Raw genomic sequence first — 9,216 nt, forward strand, 5'->3', positions numbered from 1 at the left:
GACAAGTTAAAAAGGTGAAGTCATTACCCGCATTTTTTGACAGAATAAGTTGAAACCGCTCGTCCCACCAAGAGGCAAAATCATATGGGATCAAATTCTCCACCACAGGACAATGATAATAAGCATATGTCTTTAGGAGCTGCTCTACAATAGATGTTGTCCACTCACCACCATGTAGATCAAGGAAAGGATGAATTTGAGAAAGGTTGAGCCCAAACTATCTACTCCAAAGGCTATTCATGTACAATTTTGACACACATTGTTGACTAGAAGTACGAGTAGAGAAGGCTTGAGATCCTCCCAAAAATAACATCCTAGAGGTGGTAAAGGCACAAAAGAGCTTTCTTTTGATAAGGAGGAGCGCATTTGTTTTCCCTAAGAAAATGTCCATCCACTAAGGAATATGTGAGTGATGATCAAAAACGGACAAAGCCGAGGCCTCTCTAACATTGCAATCAACTAGAAAATCAAAGATAGCAGTCTCCTCAAAACAACACTTGACCGCCAAAAGATCCACAATAGGAGTGCACAAAGGACCCACTGCTACACCCATTAGCTATGGGAAGTAGGAAAAAATCCACAACTGTAGCAACCACACATGACCATCCAACTTGGCCAAGAGGTGAGTAGTAACAGACTGCTCAAAGGCATAGTAAAAGGCGCCTAACAACACAGGTCCCAAAGCCACAAAAGTCCCGTTGGCTAAATTACTTGCAAGCTTCCAATGCTTCTTGGTAGGAGTGCCGGAGGAGGGGCACATGATGAACTTGTATATTAAGACCCATAGAAACTCGGTATGTTCTTATAAAGAAAGAGTTGTTGTTAAGACACTCCACTTGGAAACACACGCCGGGTAACTCGGATAAATTGGATAGGAATAGAGGTCTTTCGTCTCCACCTCAAACAAACAAGGAGCGTCAAATCCAATAACCGGAAGGCCGGTGAGCATAAAGACATCTTTCAAAGTGATAGACATCGGACCAAAAGGGAAAATAAAAGAATTGGCCGAACTACTCCAATAGCGAAGGAAGGCTCTGCATATACCAGCATTCAGCTCAATATGTATGTCGCTTATCTCTATCAGCTGGAGTAAACCCAATCTCCGCCAATCCCTCTGAAAGTAAGGACGTAGACGAGTTACCCAATCCGTCCATTTAGGAGGCTGTCGAGGCCATGACTTAATGGCGGAAGTAGTATCAGAAGTCCCTGTCACTTCACAATCCCATACGAATATGTCACTCGCATGCATAGGGTAAGGAGGAGCTTGTGGAATAACTTTATTACCACTGCCCTGAATGATGAGACCCTTCTTCAAAAGGGGAGTTAAAGAGGTATCCCTACAAAGAAAACAATAGTTTTAAATAGGCTTAATTACTTAAAACCCACCCACCTTGAATTTTTTTTTCGTTTATACCCTGACCTAGGAAAAAATTCATTTATACCCTGACGTATGTGTTTATGTTTCACCTCTACCCCGACGCACTAAATTAACCTCTTTTTATTTAAAAAAAAGTTTAAAATAGTCCTTCATCTAAAGAAAAATTCATTTCTAATTAAACTCTAATTAGCTTAGGTTAAAAATGAAGAACTATTTTAAACTTTTTTCTTAATGAAAAGAGGTTAATTTAGTGCCTCGGGGTAGAGGTGAAACATAAATACATACGTCATGGTATAAATGAATTTTTTCCTAGGTCAGGGTATAAACGAAAAGAAAGTTCAAGGTGAGTGGTTTTTAAGTAATTAAGCCGTTTTAAATAAGCAAGGCTAAGGTGATATTTGGTTAAAAAAAATATAGTACAAAACATGCTGGAAGGCGACATAAGGTGGAAAAGGAGCAAGGGCGGATGGATCCAGAATTTGTCTATAGAACTCCTAAAAAAGAGAAGCATTTGCTCACAACATGAAACACAGTCTCAAAAAGAAAAAGGGGAAGTCACCATGATATACCTTTTCAATAGCATCCTTACGGCTAGGAATCCCCACTAGGAGAGGAGAAATAGGGACACTCACAGTCCTGCTGACGGATGCCGTAGTGATTGTTTCAAAACTTGTAAGTGCAAATCTGAATTTTCATATGCATTTTCGAAATTGGCTAAAACAAAAGCAATAGAAATTGGTTTTTGCAAATTCTCAAAGTAAAATATACATAAACCAATCACTTAGCCAATTTTCTTCTAATTGGTTGAAGTAAAACCAAATAAACATGGTTCAAGTGGAATATCAAAATTTAGGCCTAAAAAGTCATAGGGCCCTAAGTGTTGATTAAACTTAACCACCTAGAGAATTTACAAATTCCTAGTATTATTATTGGTATCCCAGACCATTAGAATAGAACTTGAAAATTCACAACCAACTAATCACTTAGCCAATTTGAGTTCTAAATGGTTGAAGTAAAGCCAAAACAAACATGGTTCAAGTGGAATATCAAAATTTAGGCCTAAAAGGTCATAGGGCCTTAAGTGTTGATTAAACTTAACCACATAGAAACTTGCAACTTCTAAAGGCTTAGAACATTCTATCTAAATCTATAGCCTGATGAATTTACAAATTCCTAGTAGTATTATTGGCATCCTAAACCATTAAGATGAAACCTGCATCAAAATTCACACCAACCAATCCACTCACAAAAGCAGGTAATATAGTGGTTTACCTTTGCTTGGAGAAGAAGAAGTGGATGGTATAGCAAAGGTGTTGAAAGCCAGCTTTTGAGCCGCGAAGTCAGAGAAAGTAGTGCCTGTAGCTACCAACTTAGGAGAACCTGCAAATATCAAGATACAAATGCATTCAACCATCTAGAAGACAAAATGCATCTAAAGTCCTAAAAATCAACTCTTATCCGTTAACAGGGTTACAGTTTGTTGGAAAGGTTTAGTCACTACATTGGGTTGGAAGGGTGGTGTAAAAAGGGTACCATCAACAAGATAAAGGACAAACGACTTTTTAGAAGCCGAAGCAAATTCTGGAATTGATGCCAAAAACTATTAGCAATTGATCTAAATGGTTCTTGGCACTAAGTTAAAATTTTGAATAATTGAACTTAGCTGTTTTAGCATTGAATTAAATGTTAAGCAATTAAATTCAAATTGTTTATGATTGAAGTGCATAAGCAAAAGTCACAATCTTAGGTAAACCAAGAAGGATCAAGCATCACATCACGATAGCTAAATCCTAGGAGTTTGATTTCAAAAGGAATTTACCTGAAATGTTGGCTGGCGGAAAGCCAGAAGTTGTTGCCTTTGAAATCGCCAAGCCAGAAGTTTGTGTCTTAGAACTAAAGGCAGGTGTAGTAGCTACAATTTCCGCCACCAAACTGGTTGGCAAACCGCCATCTACAGAAGTAGCAAACGAAGTCAAAATCACAGCATGCTAAAATCATTAGCATTTAAAGTTCAAATGTTGACATTGAATCATTAGCATTTAAAGTTCAAATGTTGACATTGAATCAAGTTCAGGCAATTTAAAGATCAAATGTTGACATTGAATCATTAGCATTTAAATTCAAATGTTGACATTGAATCATTAGCATTTAAAGTTCAAATGTTGACATTGAATCAAGTTCGGACAATTAAAAGTTCAAATGCTGACATTAAATCAAGTTCAGGCAATTGAAAGTTGAAATGTTGACATTGAATTAAGTTTAGGCAATTGAAAGTTCAAATGTTGACATTGAATCAAATTTGAACAAATTAAAGCTTAAATGTCGACATTAAACCGAATTTTGACAAGTAAATTCGAGTATTGACACAAACCAAATTCAAAGGGAGTTCATAAATTTTACCTAATGAATTCTAATTTCCTTCAAAATCACCCAAAATTACACATTTTCTTTTTTCCTATTTTTCTTTTAGTGAATTAATTAATTCTAAGCAATTAATTAATCAAATCTGAAACAATTAACTAATTGAAAAAAAAAAGAGAAAAGAACTTACCTGCTGCAATGGCCAGAGAGGAGCTCGCTGCTGCTGCCATGGCTGCCGTGGGGAAGCTGTTGTCTGCCCTTGCTGCCGCCGAAGTCAGCTGCTGGGAGAAGCCGCCGGTTAGCATTTGCTGGGCAGAACCTTCGGACACCTGCTGTTGAGGGATGCCGTCGCTGCTGCTGGGCAAAGAAGATGCCGCTGACAGAAGAGAAGCTGCCAGCGTGGTCACCATCGGGTTGTAGCTGGAGCTTGGCGAGGGAGATGGCGAGCTGTTGGGGAAGCCACCTACCGTTGCTGAGTCGCCGGACGTGGGAGCTGTTGGAGGCAAGCCGCTACTGCTGCTGAAGAGGAGCTTCACCGCTGCTGTCTCTTGATGACGCACGGCTGCTGAGAACCTGGGTCGTTGCTTGCGTGCCGGAGCTGGGTTCCATGGACGGCGTTGGAGAGTTGCGGGCTGCAGCTGCTAGAAGGGAAGACTGGCATGAATCGGTTGGAGGAGAAGACGCCGCTGAGCTGCGGACTGTCGGCAACACGGTGATGAGCGACAGCGAGAAGCTGTTGACGGTTGACAGCTCGGTGATGAGTGACGGCAAGTTGCTGGGCGCCGGTGATGGTGAGGTGGCCGGCCTTTGCTCCTCTTCTTCAACCAAATTTTTGCTAATTGGTAATGAAGGAGAAGGTGAATCAATTTTAATTTTGGAATTAGGGTTTTGTGCCATGGTTTTTGAGGAAGAAGATGAATTAATTTTTTTTTGATTTTTTAAAAACCTTTCACGCTTTGGATTTTTGTATATTTTTGAAATTTTTGAAACCATGGTTTGTAAAGGATTTTCACCCTTCCACAAATCCTTATCAATTTCAGAAAATAAAACCTTAGACCTAACCATTGTGAAAGCTAAATTTTTTAAATTTTTGCTAAAAGAAATATATATAAATGGCTTTATCCCTTAAAAGCCAATTACATAGGGGGCATTGTTTGCACCAAAATTAAAAATATGGCTAAAAGGCCATAAAAGCCCATATTCTTTTTTCAAAAGGTAAAAAGGTACTGTAAATAATTAGGCTAAGGTTGATTTCTAGAGGTTGACTAATTTTGACTTCAGAGGTTGATTTCCAAAGGTTGATTTCTAGAGGTTGACTAATTTTGACTCTAGAGGTTGATTTCCAGAGGTTGATTTTCAGAGGTTGATTTTCAGAGGTTGATTTCCAGAGGTTGGTTCCAGAGGTTGACGAGATATTCATTAGAAGATTCAGAGGTTAAGCCCAAATTTGAGATGGCCATTAAATTATGTTTTAAATGGCCTATAAGCCCAACATTTTATTTTCAGAAGAAAAGAAGTTAAAAGACACGTGCATCAGCAACAGAGACACGATTGACAGTTCCTAAAGGTGGGGAAGAACGTGTGCAGTTGAAAGATGAAGCAACAGTTTTCAAAAGATAAAGCTATAAATAAGAGAAAAGCAGCCAATTTGCAGCCCCCGATCAAATTCAACAAAAACCAGCCTAAAGGCAAAAACACTCAGCGCTTAGCAATTCAATTTTCTTCAATCAGTAAAGAACTTTACGATTGAACTTCTGCATTTTTTACTCAAACACTTGTACTTTCACTGTATTCAATTAGTAAACATATTTACAATTGGATTTCTTTGTTTTAGCATTACTTGATTGGAGTACTTGTTATAAGGTTAACCAAACCCCAATCGCTCGTTTTAAGAAGTTAAGTTCACAATTTGGAATCTGCTTCCTGGCACACCCGCATTTCACATACTTGTTATTACAAACGCAAAACGCCAGTAACAACTTTTGCACACCCAGTGGGACACTAAGAGTTATGGCTAGAACTCGAAGTGAAAAAGGTAAAGACGTTATTGTATCCCAGGATACAGTGGATGATCCTACTACTACAAATGTAGGACATGGAGACTATATGGCTCACATGGTCAGAAGCATTGAAAAATAAAATTTGCCTCTAGGAGAGGCGAGTGATGATGTGCCTCCTAGCTTTGGAGAGCAACAAACACCAACTCGGCAAAATTCTGATCCAAGATTGGTAGAGGCTTTAGACATGCTGTCAAAAGCCATGTTAGACATGAAACAGACTCAGGCTAGCTTTAACCAAGCACAGGCCTAGTTGACCAAGAAACATGAGGTGATGGATAAGAAGCAGTTCGAAATGGAACGCTATTTGGAAGAATTGATAGTTGCTGTCAAAGTATCATCTCATGGTGGTGATGTACCAGAGGCTGTTAACACGGCCAAGCAAAATCCTAATGGACTCGGGGGGCAGTCATCTGGAGGAATCCTGGAGATTAGGAGCACTAGTTATGTGCCAATCTCAAACCCACCCTCTGAAGAAAGGTACGTACCTGCTCACAAAAGAGATGAACCTGTTCATTTTAATTCATTTAAAACTAATAATCAAACTGGCCGGAATTCTAGGCCGTTTAATGCAGGTGCTAATCATCCTGCCATGGATGATCCAGAGGTAGGCTATAAAAGCCCATATTCTTTTTTCAAAAGATAAAAAGGTACTGTGAATAATTGGGCTAAAGTTGATTTCTAGAGGTTGACTAATTTTGACTTCAGAGGTTGATTTCCAAAGATTGATTTCTAGAGGTTGACTAATTTTGACTCCAGAGGTTGATTTCCAGAGGTTGATTTCCAGAGGTTGTTTTCCAGAGGTTGGTTCCAGAGGTTGACGAGTTATTCATTAGGAGATCCAGAGGCCCAAGTCCATTTTCAGAAGGTTAAGCCCAAATTTGAGATGGCCATTAAATTATGTTTTAAATGGCCTATAAGTCCAAGATTTTATTTTCAGAAGAAAAGAAGTTAAAAGGCACGTGCATCAGCAACAGAGACACGATTGACAGCTCCTAAAGGTGGGGAAGAACGTGTGCAGTTGAAAGATGAAGCAACAGTTTTCAAAAGATAAAGCTATAAATAAGAGAAGAGCAGCCAATTTGCAGCCCTCGATCAAATCCAACAAAAACCAGCTCAAAGGCAAAAACACTCAGCACTAAGCAATTCAATTTTCTTCAATCAGTAAAGAACTTTACGATTGAACTTCTGCAATTTTTACTCAAACACTTGTACTCTCACTGTATTCAATTAGTAATAATATTTACAATTGGATTTCTTTGTTTTAGCATTACTTGATTGGAGTACTTGTTGTAAGGTTAACCAAACCCCAATTGCTCGTTTTAAGAAGTTAAGTTCACAATTTGGAATTCGCTTCCTGGCACGCCCGTATTTTACACACTTGTTGTTACAAACGCAAAACGCCAGTAACAACAGAATATCCAAAAATGATCCCGATCCAATGGTTTAATCAGGAGATATAGATGTTTTATCAAAACATGTCATATTTAGAAGGCAAACAAACACATCATCGATTATAATCCGGATACAAAACAAATCTCCTTTGAAAACTCACACAACATATGCGACACATACAAGATACAACTCAAATCTCAATCAAAGTGTCAGTCTTGCTAATTCTACCATTAACAATCCGAAACTAAGTCGGAAGCACAACAAAACCATGACGGAAAAACACGGGATATTACATTCATGTACAATACCATGCAAGTTATAGAATTATATAAACAAGCTTGATTCATATTCAGCACCTCTATCACTTTTCAATCTTTTGATTTTCTTATTGAATTTATTCTCAATTTGTGTAGCAAATAACTTGAACATGTTAAGTGCATCATTCCTATTTTTCATCAAGTACACATATGTAAAATCGGAATAATCATCAATAAAAGTGATAAAATATCGCTTACCATTTCCGGTCAAGGTACCATCAAGTTCATATATATAGAATGTATTAAATCTAAAGTTTCTGATTCTCTAAAAACTGATTTATGTAAGATTTCTGTTATTTTAGCTTGATTATAGAATTCACATTTTTCAAACTCAGTTTGGTTCATTTTTGGAATTATTCCTAAGGTACTCATGTTGCTAATTATTTTTTTATTTATAAGACAGAGTCCGGTATGCCAAATATAAAAATAATAAATCATGTAAACAAAAGCAGAAACTTTAACATTCATCTTAAACATACCCTCACAAGCATAACTCCTTCCCACAAAAATACCATCCTTAGTAATGGTGTACAAATCTCTCCCAATAGTTTGAAAAAATGCAGCCTTGTTGAGAAGATAGCTAGACACAATAGTCTTCCTCATCATAGGAGTATGCATCATATCCTTCAAAATTAATGCCTTCTATGAAGTAAACTTCAGTTTGACACTTCGAATACCGGCAGCAATAGAGGTGTATGTATCACCCAACAACACTTTCTTATAATCAAAATTGAATTTTTAAATATAGCACGAACGTGGAAGACATGGCGATTAGGGCCTGTGTCTACCGAATAACCACTTGATCCACTAACAAGGTTGATCTCAGCCATTATTTCAGTTATCATTGCTTTGAGGGGAGCAGGGTGCGGGGGCCTCTCGCCCAGACTTATGGCAGAAATCTATTTATGACAGGGTTTGAGAAAATATGGAGTCGCCACCTAACTTAGCTAGGAATGCCTTTCATACTGACTGGATGACCTCACTCGATTACGGGTAAGATTGTCGAACCAAAAGACTGGGTTCGTGGACATTCTACTGAAACTCTTGTGCTTGGCTTGCTAGTTACATTTGCTTTTACTAGATGTATTCGTTTTGTCTCATCTCAACATTCATGCAGTTTACAATATAAATTGCGGGAATTTAAACATAAATGAAAGCAGTAAGGGGCCCAATTTAAGATGCTCGTATGACTCGATTCTAGCAAGTAACCGATACTTCTAAGCATTCATCTAACCTTAAAGGTTTCGAACAAATAACAAGGACTGCCTGGTTTGGATTGATTACATGCACAAAGCCTAAAACCCGGGTTTCTAGATTTGATCGATTTTATTATTTAGTCATCTTGAATGCCTATACAATCTTTAACTACTTTTTCATGTCACTCCTAAGTGATTTGCTAGATTTGATTTGATTTAGGTAATTAACGTGATTAGCCTTTTATCCTGTTAATACTGGATTGGATCATTCTTTTAGAAAGCATTTAAACAATTGCAAGCATACCCAAGGGAAGTTGATATACATACAAGATTAGAAATACTTTTATTCATTGTAGACTGGAGTGTCTGGCACTCGATGCATTTTGACCGTCGATGTATTCGGAACGGGTTCTTAGACAGAACAAGGAGGTTGTCCGTCTTGTTGATACCGAGTTTTGATGGGCTCGAAATGGAGTCTGGAAGCTGCTGTTCACGCTGGATCTAGGCTTCAG

Source organism: Mercurialis annua, linkage group LG8 (genome assembly GCF_937616625.2).
Source record: "Mercurialis annua linkage group LG8, ddMerAnnu1.2, whole genome shotgun sequence".
Classification (NCBI taxonomy): domain Eukaryota; kingdom Viridiplantae; phylum Streptophyta; class Magnoliopsida; order Malpighiales; family Euphorbiaceae; genus Mercurialis; species Mercurialis annua.